This window comes from Peromyscus leucopus, chromosome 6, assembly GCF_004664715.2.
Source record: "Peromyscus leucopus breed LL Stock chromosome 6, UCI_PerLeu_2.1, whole genome shotgun sequence".
Lineage (NCBI taxonomy): Eukaryota > Metazoa > Chordata > Mammalia > Rodentia > Cricetidae > Peromyscus > Peromyscus leucopus.
This window is the reverse complement of record NC_051068.1, coordinates 54812482-54827326: the sequence shown is the minus strand read 5'-3', so window position 1 is coordinate 54827326 and position 14845 is coordinate 54812482.

The following is a 14845-nucleotide window of genomic DNA, read 5'->3' as shown; positions in this document are numbered from 1 at the left end:
CTGTGGACTCCCTCAGCCTTCCCTCCTAGGCCAGTTCTATTTCCTTGTGTCACTCTCTAATACCTATAAATAATCTCTATCTGGGATACTCAGGGGCCACATAGGATCTGCACTCAGAAGCAATCTCTATCAGGAAACTTACTGTCATTATAATTTCTTTAGAACTAGAGAGGGTAAGAGAAACCAAAGAATGGGACACCCTCCTAACAGAGACTGGGTATTAATTGGAATTATTGGAATTATCTCAATCATTCCAATCCTAGATACCTAGACACCAATGCAAAAAACACAACCATTAACAGCCAAGACAATATGGCTCCACCACAACCCAGTAACCCTACAACAGCAGGCCCTTAGGAATATGAATGTGCTGAAGCACAAGACATGGAGTTCAAAATAGCAATTATGAATATGTTCAAGGATCTCAAAAAGTATGAATAAATTTCATAATGAAGTCTGTGAAACAGAGGGAAGAAATAATAAAAACAGCTCAAGACATGAAAGTAGATATTGAGTCACTAAAGAAAACCCAAGTTGAGATAGAACTGGAAACAGAAAGTTTAGGAAGTCAAACAAAGACCTCAGAGATAAGCCTCACCAACACTATAGAAGACATAAAAGATATTGAAGACATGGTAGAAGAAATGGATATTCCTGTCACAGACAGTGTTACATCTTTGCTTTGAGATGTCTTTTTGTATGCTGTGGATATGTATTGCTCTGATTGGTTGATAAATAAAGCTTTATTGACCTATGGCAGGACAGCTTAGAGGCAGGCAGGAAATACTAGCAGATAGGAAGAAGAAAGGAGAGGAGGGAGAGACACCAACCTGAAGCTCAAGGAACAACATGCTGACAGGTAAGCCACAGAACATGTGGCAAAACATAGAATAGCAGAAATGGGTTAATTTAAGTTATAAGAGCTAGCTAGTGAGAAGCCTGTTATAAGTCATGCAATTCGTAATTAATATTAAGCCTCTGAATGATTATTTTATAAGTGACCATGGGACCTTGGGGCCCAGGGAAACATGGGAAGCACAGGAGAAAATATCGAACTATGGATCTTAAAAAAAAAAAAATCCAAGTACAAAACATCCAGGTAATCTGGGACAGTAAGAAAAGAAGAAATTAACAAATAATAGGAAAAGACAAAGATGAAGAAACCCAGGTAAAAGGGACATAAAATATTTTCCACAAAGTTATAATAGAATATTTTCCTAACCTAAAGAAAGAGGTACCTCTCATGGCTTAAGAAGCATACAGAACACCCAAAAGACAGTAGAGGGAAAGAAATTCCCATAACATATAAAAATCAAAACATTAAACATACATAACAAACAAAAAAATTTAAAAGCTCTAAGGGGAAATGAACAAGTAACTTATGATGGGAGATCCATTAGAATAACCTTGACATCTTAATTGAGATCTTAAAATCCAGAAGGGCCTAGATGAATGTTCTATAAACTTTTAGATGCCAGCCTGGGCTACTGTACCCACAAATCAATCAATCCCAATAGACAGAGAAAGAAAAGTATACATAATAAACCAATGAAACAGTATCTGTCTACAATTACAGCTATACCAAAGGCACTAGAAGGAGGATATAAATCTGAAGATGTTAACTATGCCCACAAAGACACAATGATTAAGAAATTCCATATCATCAACTCAAGAGATGATGAAAAATCCCACACCCTAGCAAATAAATTACAGGAATCAATAAACACTGCTAAGTGATAACTCTCAATATTAATAGCTGCAATTCCCCAATGAAAAGAAATGACTAACAGATACAATTAGAAAACAGGATCCCTGTTTTTGCTGTACCTTAGAACTATATCTTACCATGAAGGGGAGTCATCACTATAGTGTGATGGAAAAATATATTCTAAGCAAATGCTCCAAGAAGTAAGCCAGTGCAGCCATTTTAATATGTGACAAAAATAGACTGCAAACTAAAGCTAATCACCATGGAAAGGAAAGGACACTACATACTCATCAAAGGAAAAACCCACTGAGAGGATATTGCAATTCTGAAAATGTATTTACTAAACAACAGGGCATCCAAGTTCATGATAGGGACACCACTACAGCTATAATCACATATTGACCCTCAGCCAGTAATTGTGGATAATTTAAGTCCCTGACTCGTGCCAATAGAGTGGTCATCCAGACAAAATTCTGAACAGAGAAATGCTGGAACTAAATCCATCTCAAATTAAATAGACCTAGTTATATTTGGAGAACATTTCACCCAAGCAAAAAAAAAAAAATAATATTCCTTCTTCTCTACACATCGTGGGACATTCTCCCAAACTGACCACATACTTGGACACACAATGCAAGTCTCAACAGATAGAAGAAAATTGAAATAATTCCATTGATCCTATCTGACCACCATACATTAAAGCTGGATATAAAAACACAACAGAAAGTATACAAACTTATGGAAACTAACAACACACTACTGAATAAAAAAATGTTCAAGATATAAATTAATAAGGAAATTCAAAACTTTTATAATTGAAAGACAATGAAAACTCAGCATCCTGAAATGTATGGAACATAATGAAGGTAGTTCTAAGAGGGAAGAAATCAACATATAAAACAGAAATCAAAAATAATACAAAGAATCAATGAAACAAAGACTTCACTGTTTGACAAAATCAATAAGATGGATAATCCCTAAGCCAAATTAACAAAAAGACAGAAATAAAATACATAAATTATATAATTAGAAACAAAATGAGGACAATTATGACAGACAATATCCAGAGTCCAGAGACTCATAGGTAAATACTTTAAAAAATCTGTAACCCACTACACTGGAAAATCATAAAGAAATGTAAATTTTTCTTGATAGGTACCACTTACCAAAGTTAAATCACTATCAGGTAAGCAATTTAAACAGACTTATAACTCTCAGTGAAATAGAAGTAGTCATTAAATGTTTCCCGGTACAAAACAAATAAGCAAGCAAAAACACATTGCCAAATTGTCTCAGTGCAGAATTCTACAAGACTTTTACATACTCTGGATCTGTTAGAAGAGAAAGGGAACAGTCTTGAACTCATTGGAACAGGAAAAGACTTTGAATAGAACACTGTTAGCAAAGACACTAAGAACAATTAAGAAATGGGACCCCATAAAAATGAAAAGCTACTTGCTGACTTTCCATGGAAGCCCTTACCCTTTTGGAGGAGGGAATGGAGGGAGGGTTGGGGGTAGGGGAGGCTGTGGGGGAGTGGGAGGAGGGATGAAAGGGTTAGCTGTGGTTGGTATATAAAATGAATTAAAAAAAACTTACTTAAAAAAAAAAAGAAAAGCTACCATATGGCAAAGGACACCAAAGTGTCAGAGTATAGAATAAGAAAAGATCTCTACTAACTAACTACATACTCTTATCTTCATGATGCACTAGTAAAATAAAGGACTAATGATGTGGCAGTAACCAAGCACTGTGTGATTGGCTTTAAGATCCACTCCATGAGATGGAACCTATGCTTGAAACTGCTTGGGTGTCCAAGAACCTGAGTCTGTATAGGACATGGACATAAAGGAAAACCAAATACTGTAGCTCTGCTAAAGAAATGTACCAATAACATGACTCCTCACAACACTCAGCTACACCTATAGGTCAGTGTCTAGCTCAGCTATCATCAGAGAAGCTTGCTTCTGTAGTAGATGGAAACTAACACAGAGACCCACAACTAGAAAATATGCAGAGAGACACATGGGAATACTCAGTCCTAAATAGGGTGTCTTCATCAAGCCCCTCCTCTCAAGGTCCAGGGAACTAGGAGAAAAAGGAGGCAGAAAGATTCTAAGAAGCACAGGCAATGGGTGCCATGGGGAAACTGTGTCATAGCAACACAGCAGGGGGGGCACACATATGAACTCAGAGAGACTGGCAGTGTGCACAGAGCCTGCACAAGTCCAAACCAGATTGGTTTTCAGCACTGAGGGGAAAGTGAACAAGAGCTTCTATCTTTAACCAAGGAACTGCCTCCAAAATTTTGTTTTCTTTAAGAGAGTCTCAGTGGGTATGCAAACCACATTAAAGGGTTTTGGCTCCGTGCCTAGCATTAGTTGATCAACAAAATAGAGTCAATGGTATTTTTGGAGGTTTTACATTTTGTCTCAAATTGCTTTGTTTGGGAAATTTTTTTTATATCAGTCTTTGTTTACATATTATGCTTTCCAATTTTGTATTTGTATGGTGTGTGTGTATGTGTGTATGTGTGTAGTGATTTTTCTTAGGTTTATTTTTTTTCTCTTTTTTTGATTGTTTATGAAAGAGATAATTTATTGTACGAAAAAGTTATTTTCAATAAAAAAGGAAGTACAACACCATTTATATGAAAGTATTGAAGAACAGATTGGAGAATTAAGTATCTTCTGCATATCTTCTGACAGCTTCATCTAGAAGTAGTATAGTGTGGCATAAATAAATCTGTAATTAATTGGAAAATTATCAATAAAGGGTATAGTCACTTCATGGAAGACAGAAATGAAATCCCTGGGTGAGTCCTTGACAGATCATAGCATGCCACATAGCTTCCACCTTTTAAAAACTTGGTCTTCCTCCAGTAGATTATTTCATAGTAAAAATGGACATCAAGCTCTCTGCAGCTCGGAACATGAAATGGGAAATCTGTGAGAAACACCTGCAGCTGGGGTTGCAAAAGGAAGAGGCAGTGATGCTGTAACAGATGCTCTGCATCTCCCTCGGTGACAGAGCATATTGGAGATTTCAAGTAGGGCTGGCATCTCAGAGAAAGCAATTAGGTTCTTCCTGAGTGATGGTGGTGTAGAAAACAAAGTAATTAGGTCAGATTAGAGCAGAGAAAGATAAATATCTCCCCCAAACAAAGGTCGAAGTTACATGACCACAATTACTTTGACAGAAGACAAGGCAGCACATATGGCATGGGCTGCTCTGTTTTAATATCTTAACCACTTATTTCTTTTGTGATGGTTATTGGAAGCATTTAACATAGGATGGCATTATCAAGTCCACATCAAAGGAATATTTTGATGAAAGCATTTGCTGTTTTTTTTTTTCTTTTTTCTTAATGTTTGAGAAGTTAATACCTGCATGAAACACATTTTGCTCCATTCTACACCGATGGTCCCTACTACCTAAAATGGTATAGAATATTGCTATTGGTTCCTCTCTAGAATTCTGTAGTAAGACGTTATGCTGAGGACACCACATACATGAATCAAAGGTCATAGAGAAATATTTCTGCTGGTCTCTTAAAGAGTGTGTTGTAGCTAGAGTTTTCCTGCCTTGCCCACAGTCAGGGCAAATCTTTGTCACCCGACAGTCCCACAGCCGCTCAGACCCAACCAAGTAAACACAGAGACTTATATTGCTTACAAACTGTATGGCTGTGGCAGGCTTCTTGCTAACTGTTCTTATAGCTTAAATTAATCCATTTCCATAAATCTATACCTGGTGGCTTACCGGCGTCTTCACATGCTGCTGATCATGGAGGCAGCTGGCTGTGTCTCTCTGTCTCAGCCTTCTGCTTCCCAGAATTCTCCTCTCTCCTTGTCCCAACTACTTCCTGCCTGGCCACCTACTTCCTACCTGGCCACTGGCCAATCAGTGTTTTATTTATTGACCAATCAGAACAATTTGACATAAAGACCATCTCACAGCAGTGTGCTGTTTTAGGTGATATTTAAGTTTTAGCATCGCAAACACATAGCAGCACTTGGAAGATAATTTCAGAATTAAAACTTATTCTCTGGTTTTGTAAAGTTATTAATATCTGTTTGGAAACTGTTGAATTACAATGTTGAGCTGTTGCCCCTGAATAGTACTTGCTGGTAACTATGTAAGAAGAGGCTTTAATTTGTAGAATTCTATCACTCCACAATGCCATCAGGGAATAAAACTGAAAGGATGACATTGCCATTGATTTTTTTCTCTGTCTTCATAAAGAAAACAAAATTAAAGTGACAATGATCATGTATTTCTAAGACTAGAAATTCGAGGCATTAAATTATACACTTCTTAACTAGTGTGAAGTGAATGGGTTAGGAACTAAACAAGATAATATTGATATTTGTGCTTCATCATGAGACAGAGATAGAAAAAAACTGCATACATAAATTGATACATTTTACATCCTTTAGTTTTTAGATACAACATGGTATAAGATTTGCCTATAGACATAGCTCAATATGGATATTGCAGCTTAACAGAAAACAAAGTTATTTAAAGAAACTGATATGAAACTTACATATGGACAAGAGTATAGCAGGGTTTCACTAGATGTATATTAGTGTATGCCATATGAACATTGACTAGAAATGAAGCAGACATCATTGAATGAATGCTTGGTTTTCATGAACACAAGGTAAAAGTAAAGTTGTTTCATTTTTTTAAGTACTAAAATGTGTGAAAGCCACACACACACTTGGTTGGGGAAGGGGATGGAGTAGGTATTTAAGAAGATGTTAGAAGGATAGAAGCATTAGTTTTGGTACAGTTTATTTCCTAATCATTTCAATGGAGAGAGATGAAATGAAATTTGAACCATGAAATATAAAGAATATGAGGGATACTGGATTGGAATGGAGTTCACACACAACTGTAGAAGCATTCATAAATGTTTTATAAAAAGAATAAACAATGTATAAATGAATGAAGCACATTCAGAACTCTATAGACTTGCAAAATAAAAACTAATTTTGGTTTTCATAATGGAGGTGATTCTCAAACCACATCAAGTACTGACAGGTTAGACCTAATATAGTTTATCTTTCCTTCCATGAAAACTTGGAAAATAAACACAAATGACATTAAGAAGTTTAGGGATACAACTTAAAATCTTGGGATCTTTTGTATGTGATGTTATATCCCTTTTCATATATGATTTTTTTTATCACTTCCACTAAACAGGATGTCAATGATTTCTTCTCAGCAATAAGAACTTTTTGTTGTTCTGTACATTTCTTGCATTATATATTGTTATGATGTCATAATGAATGTAAAGACAAAAGAGTTGAAGGATAATTAGATTATCATTTTAGGAGATCTTATTGTAATAACTGGGTACCACCTTCCAGTCTGTTTAACTTATTTTCTGTACATCATAATGTCTGTGTCCTTGCATGAAAAGAACTATAACAGAGTTACTATAAACAACTTCCTATATTACTGGGGCTATAAATCTATTTTGAGTTTATCACAGAGAGTATATATAATCTGATGTTCAGCTTTTAATGTACTTACAGGTCTCAACATCTCAACAATTAGGAAAATCTCCATGGAATTTAGTTTTGGGACTTCTCTTAGTGAAGATTAGATGATTGCTATCAATTTTCTATATCTTTCTAAGGTTGGCTGAGAAAGAAGTGCTTGCTAACCATTACAAATTAAAGAAAAATTTCCTACATGAATCTAATCTGATGATTTTCAATACCACTGGAAATAACCGTACATTTTATTTTCTTGAGATTATATACACAGAAAATGAAAACTCCTGTACAGATATATTTGAAATATTCTTTCTATAATACAGAAAATAAATAAGCAGAATGAAATAAAAATGAAATGCAATTAGTTTGAAATCTTCAGTGGATCAGAGTACTCATCTGTAAGATAGGGTAGATATACTCTTAGAGACAAAAAGTATATACACTCTTTACAAAGATTTTAGTATTTAGTTTAGTAAAAGTGAGTTCCATGTCAAATTTTTCTAATGGAATTATATCTAAAAATTTAATTATGGTCACCAGGCATTGGACTCAAAAGTTAAGCCCCTTATTTATATTCACAATTACTAGAAATAATCCATATTTTATTATTTACTTTCACTTAGTACTTTCCTTTTATTATGTTGGAGAGGATGAGGAGCAAAGGGAACACTCCTAAACTGTTTGTGGGAATGCAAACTTGTACAACCACTTTGGAAATCAGTATGGTGGTTTCTCAGAAAATTGTGAATCAATCTCCCTCAAGACCCAGCTATACCACTCTTGGGCATATACCCAAGGAATGCTCAATCATACCACAAGGACACATGCTCAACCAGGTTCATAGCAGCATTATTCCTAATAGCCAGAACCTGGTAATAACCTAGATGCCCCTCAACTGAAGAATGGATAAATAAAATGCAGTACATATACACAATGGAGTACTACTCAGCAGTGAAAAACAATGATATCATGAGGTTTGCAGGCAAATGGATGGAACTAGAAAATATCATCCTGAGTAAGGTAACCCAGATTCAGAAGGACAATATAGTATGTACTCACTAATAAGTTACACTAGATGTAAAGCAAAGTTAGACTGCAACCCACAGCTCCAGGGAGGCTAGCTAGTAAGGAGGAACCTAGGAAAGACGCAAGGATTGCCAAGTGATGGAGAAGTGGATGAGCAAACTGGGGCTGGGGTTGGGGGTAATGGAGGTCAAGGGATGGGGAAATGAGAGCCTAGGGGAGTGGGAGATTCGAGCTGGAATGGGAACGAATCGGGAGAACAAGGAAAGAGATACCATGATAAATATAAATTCCTTAATAAAAGTAGCATGGCAGTTCATCATACTTCCCAATATGATGATAAATGATATATGCTAGATTCATATAATTTTAACCTTGACTTAATATTCTTGTTATTTGGTTTCCCAAAATGCACTAATAGTTGTTTCCCATCCAGCTTTGAGTAAATGTAATTATGTGCTTAAGAATGTATATTTGGCCGGGCGGTGGTGACGCACGCCTTTAATCCCATCACTCGGGAGGCAGAGCCAGGCAGATCTCTGTGAGTTCGAGGCCAGCCTGGGCTACCAAGTGAGTTCCAGGAAAGGCACAAAGCTACACAGAGAAACCCTGTCTCGAAAAACCAAAAAAAAAAAGAATGTATATTTGTTTCTGCAGTAAAACATAGAGATTTCATATGGTTAAGGTAAGATGTCCTAGAATGCTAATCAACCAGAGAGATGAGATATTAACAGAATATAGTGGGAAACATAAGGGTCAAAAGGATAGGAGCAAGTGCACTTACAAAATTCCCAAGGCAATAACTCAATGGCAAGTATAATAGGGAAAATGTTAAATGTAATAGAAATGTTAAAGATGAAGTACTTGAAAAATTGTCGTTGTTAATCAGTGAATACACATCTTCCCCTGTTCTACTCTCTCTCCTGTGGGAGAAAGGATGTGTGAGATACTATATTTCTAGAACTCAAACCTGCTATTCTTGATGGTTCACATCTATAAGTTCAGCAGTTGGGAGACCAGATAAGGGAATGTTCACTACTTCCAAAGACAGAGTGGACTACAGAGTTCTAGGTTAGCCTTAGCTATAATGGGACCCTGCTTAAAAAACAAAACCAAGTACGTTCAACCTGAGCATGGGTGCCTGGACCTTTGTATCTCATGAGGACCCTATGCTTGACACACACCTTATTTATTGAAAGCTCTAGTGAGTGGCGTGATTGAAACTATCAATTCTGGATAACTCTTCTAATTCTTAAGAATTCTAATTCTTATTTGAAATCATTTTGATGATTTAACATTTTCCTTATTACAGTTGTTGGTATTGGTTTTAATTATTTCCCAGAATATTGAAACTTTGTACGACCTTAATTCTGTCTCATTTACAAACAATGGCTTATGTTTTTCTATTCTGTGTTTTGCTAATAGGAAATGTTTTGCTGCTATGTGGTTTTCCTGAGATATGAATAGCATGTTTAGCCTATGTTAGTGGACTCATATCAGACTAGAGAAATGACTTCACTCAAGTATAATGTAATGAACCAGAAAGCAGTTTTGAAGCTAAATACAGAACTGTGTTTAAAGAAGGGTTTCACTGAGCACAGAAGATACAAGAAGCTGAATCCCTGAAAATCCCATCTCAGGAGAAATGATGACTGACAAATTCTGAGTCTCTGGAGCTCTATACATAATGTGCAGCCACTAGGTCAATCAGAGATTCTCTGCTCCACAGCTGTTTACTGAGTCTTGTAACATTGGCAGAGATCTTGGTGAGTTTTATAACCTTGAGTAGATCCTGAAACCTTTAAGATTCTTTAAGTACTTTGAGTCGTATGGGTCCCCAGATTCAACCATCCTGGAGCATGCTTCCTGTGAGAAGAATTAGTTCTGCAACAGTTGACTGTCCCAATGTCAGTTCTGGTGGCTTTCTAATGAACAGGAGTGCTCAGTTCACAAGAATCAAAAGTCAATGCTGTACTTGTTTTTTAAGTACTAAATAAAAGCTGGATAACGAGTTTTGCAAAGGACATGAAAGTTGATTGGTTCCCACATCTTTGGAAGAATGGAAATGGAATTTTGTAAATTTTACTTAACACCATGATAACAATGACTACTGTCTCCAGTATGTTTAATGGATAGTTAAAAAACAAAACAAAACAAAACAAAAACTACCTTTCTATTTATTTCCCTATAGAAAATTGAACTCAAAAGAGAGCAAATTCAATGGACAACTAAGCTGAAAAAAACATTAGCATCATGTCTATCTATGTTCATTTTATATTTAAGGGAAAAACTATGTATTTAGTCAAACTAATATAGAAAGGCATATTTTCAATTTGAATAAAAATCCCTTTACTTTATTTTACTGTTGCCTCAGGTATATGAGAAACAAACAAATAAAACAAAATAGAACAAAATCCATGGGGCAAAGATATCAGTTAGAAAAATAGAAAAGAAATCTGAAATCCATTTCTAGTGTTTCCTTCTTTCTTCAGGGATATTTGTCTTAGATTTAGCTGTTTCTGCTGCAATCTTCATAAGAGAGGTACACAGGAGACCTGAAAACTGGAAGTCACTATTGCTCTGCCCATTATCCTCTTAAGACAGGCATGAGCAGGGAAAGGAAGGTTGGATATGTCCTCCATCAAGCTCAGGATTATCTCTGAAGTTTGTGATTTTTTTGCATTTGTCAGTTATGATCCACGTTGAGATCCTGCCAAGCATTATGTGTAGTCCAGCCACTTGTGGTTATTTGATTTTCTGCATCAGAGAGCACATTGTGATTCAGTGTGGCAATAGTGACTATCATTTAGCAAAGATTGGCATCAGATTTCTCTTCTTTTAATGAGAAAACTGAGGTGAAGAACAGTTACAGAACTGATCTAGGGGTAGCAGAGCTTGTGTTGACATCTATCCTGCCCTGAAGTTGAAGAGTCAGTGATCTTGTCCGTAACACTTATCATAACTTATACAATTCTAGTCCTTTAATTGAAGTTAAGTTAAAAAAGAAACCACCTTTCTGAACCTTTTTAAGAGAGCTGAATTATACTCTAATGTTATTAATAATTACTCCATAACTTACAGCAATTATGAAATATTTTATTTCCATGTCAGGTTTAATGAGTAAAAAATTATTTTTAAAACCTGGAATGGATGCCTTTGAATAATTAAGGAAGGTAATAAGCTTTCCTTTTCCTCTTCTTTCTTCTCCTAGATTTTTTTCCCTCCCTTTTCTGCTTTTTTTCCTCCTCCTTTTCCCTGTCCTCCTCCTCCTCTTTAGTCTTCTTTCAGTTCAGGTAAATGAATGTACAGAAACAATGGGAGAAAAATGTTAAATGAAAACCATTTAACTCTGTTTGAAATCATCTAGATTTATACTTGCCATGTGCTATTTCCTGGATTCGGCAAATCTACCCTTTTGTAAAATATAGAAAACGAACTGTGAGATTTTCTTGTTTCAAATCATTTGGAGTCTGTTATTCTATAAAATGCTCTCCACATCCAGATTTATACTGAGAATAAGATCTTTCACAGTCCTGTTAGTTCAGGTCCCCATGTGTTACACTGATAAAATATTTGCAGGGGCCTCGGTTTATAGAACAGCTTTACTAGTTTCAAAAGCTCTCTATTGCTAGAATCAGCATGCATGAAATGAAACATAGTTGACAGGAAGAATAGCAAATTCAAAGCCCAGATTATGAACTCATAATAAAATAGCAGGTAGAGGAGATACTGCAAGGAAAAAAAATGAGTGTATAGAGAGAGTGCTTGTGATGTGGAGTAGAGTCCTAGGCACTGCTGCTGTGCAGGCTCTGAGTATTTCAACTGTATGTTAAAAAAAAAAATCCAGTAGTCTTTCAAGAAGGATAAAGGTAGACTTGACCTCTTATTGGCCTTCCTCAGACCATCTTGGAGAGAATTGCCAAATCTTTATATTCCAATTTTCTGTTGTTGTTGTTGTTGTTGTTGTGTGTATGTGTGTGTGTGTGTGTGTGTGATACACATGGAAGTGAAAAGTCAGTCAATGCAAGGTGTCCTGCTCCACAGTTCTCCTTTTTTTTTTTTTTTTTCTTGAGACAGGCTTTTCAGTGAATGTGCACCTCACTGTCTGGACTGTTAGTCAGTGAGCCTCAGGAAACCATTTGTCTCCACCAATCTCATCTATGGATTTGCAGATGGGGGTCAACATCCCATGCTTCAGTGTGGTGCTATGGAACAAAACTCTGGTCCTCATGTTTGTGTGGAGGCAATTTGGCATTTCCCCATCTCCCTTATTCCTAAGTGACATATTTTCTTTTATTTCAAAAAATTACAATTTTATATGTATCCTGTCCTGCCTCCATGTACATTTGTATAGCATATACATGACTGGTGCACACAGATGCCAGATAATCTAAAACTGGAGATACAGGTGATTGTAAGTCATCATGTGAGTCATAGCGATTGAACCTGGGTTCTTTAGATGTGGAAGTGCATCACTGAGGCACTTTTCCAGCCCAGAGTGAAATTTTATTTCAGAAACATGATAGCAAACGATGCATATAATAACCAAACGACATATCCACCTATTGAAAGAGAAGGGATTTTTGACAAGCCAATCAACTCTATAGCATTTTCTATTTCCAGTACTGTAATTAAAGTAACAATGTCACTCTGAGCTAGCCAGACACTGGAGCCAGTGCCTCAGAGGAGTCAATGTTGAGGCTTTTGTTGATCCAACTCTCCTCCCTGGGCTGTTGTTGCCAGTCCTAAGGCAGCTGTGTCGGAGGTGTCCTGTGTTCTCCCTGTTAGTATTCTAGTGTTATAGCTCATAAAAAAAACCTTTATCAAAATAAAGCAGGGCAAAACTTTAAAATTATAAAATAATCATCATTTTTTCTCAAGGAAGCTGAGCCTGTTATTAGAGAGATTGCTGCTGTTTTAGAAATGAAGACTAGAAGAGGAGAGATGAAAGAGTTAACATCTCAAGACTTCCTAAGGAATGTTACAAACTCAGTTTTAACTTTTGCCTTATGTATATAATATTTTAGATGTTATTTTTTTTTTTTGTCACGGACCCATGAGAAGGATTAAGGACATGCAGGTCATACATACATACACACACACACACACACACACACACACACACATGAAGCTGAAATGGGAAGGCCAAATCTCCTATTTCAGACAGCTTCTCAACTCAGAACTAAGCAGCAAAGGACAATGTGGCAGCAGTGGCTGCTGTGTTTCAGTAAAAAGAAGAAAAACAAAGTTGGAGAGCGCTGTTTAGACTCTGGCTGAGAAGCAGAGCAAGCAAGGAAGAAGACATCCTACAGAGGCAGAATGAAGAAGCAGTGGGAGAAGCTTAGTGAAATGGGTCATAAATGGGAACTCTGTCAGAGGGAGAGGTCCAAGCGAAGGGGAGAGATAAGTGCAGAGAGGTGCACTGAATCCTAGAGATGCATCCAGCTGACTCCAGCAAACCAACAAGAGACAGAGAATTTGAGCCAGATGGGCACCCAGGAGGAGTGCAGCTTTTAGGATTGGGGGGGAGAGAGAGAGAGGGAGGGAGGGAAGGAGAGAGAGAGAGAGAGAGAGAGAGAGAGAGGGGGGGGGGCACTTATTAAGTAGGCAAGGAGAGATGGGTGGTTAGAGAAAATGGAGGAAAAGTGGCTGAAGAGGCAGACTCTAGAATTTGGAGTCTAATATTGTGATTGGCAGAAGCCAGCAGAAACAAATGATACAGAGTCAAATCATCTGCTTGGTTTTAGGAGGAGAAGCCAGGCTCCATAGGAAGGGGTTAATTTGTGCCTCTCAGGGCTCTCAGTGCACTGAGAGCCCTGAGAGTTTAAGGGGTGCATCCTTGTTGGAGGAAGTCTGTTACTGGGGGTTTACTCAGAAAAATGCTAATTTTATGCCAATATTTAAAAAAGAAGAAAATGAAAACTAAAACTTCATATTTCAACTATTAAATTTATCTCCTACTTTTAATTTAAAAATTCTCCCTTCCATATTGATCCCATATAACTCTTTTTTTGTTGTTTTAGTTTTATATATATATATATATATATATATATATATATATATATATATATATATATTTGTATTTATTTTACAATACTATTCAGTTCTACATAATAGCCACAGATTCCCTTGTTCTCTCCCTTCCTGCCCCCCTCCCCTTCCCCCCAGCCCACCCCCACATTCCCACCTCCTCCAGATCAAGGTCCCCCGCCCCCAAGGACTGGTATTGACCTGATAGACTCAGTCCAGGCAGGTCCAGTCCCTTCCTCCCAGACTGAGCCAAGCGTCCCTGCATAAGTCCCAGGTTTCAAATAGCTAACTCATGCAACGAGCCCAGGACCTGGTACCACTGCCTAGATGCCTCCCAAACAGATCAAGCCAATCGACTCTCTCACCTATTCAGAGGGCCTGATCCAGTTGGGGGCCCCTCAGCCTTTGGTTCATAGTTCATGTGTTTCCATTCATTTGGTTATTTGTCCCTGTGCTTTATCCAACCTTGGTTTCAACAATTCTCGCTCATATACACCCTCCTCTTTCTCACTAATTAGACTCCCAGTGCTCCACCCGGGGCCTAGCTGTGGATGTCTGCATCCAGACTCCTCAGTCC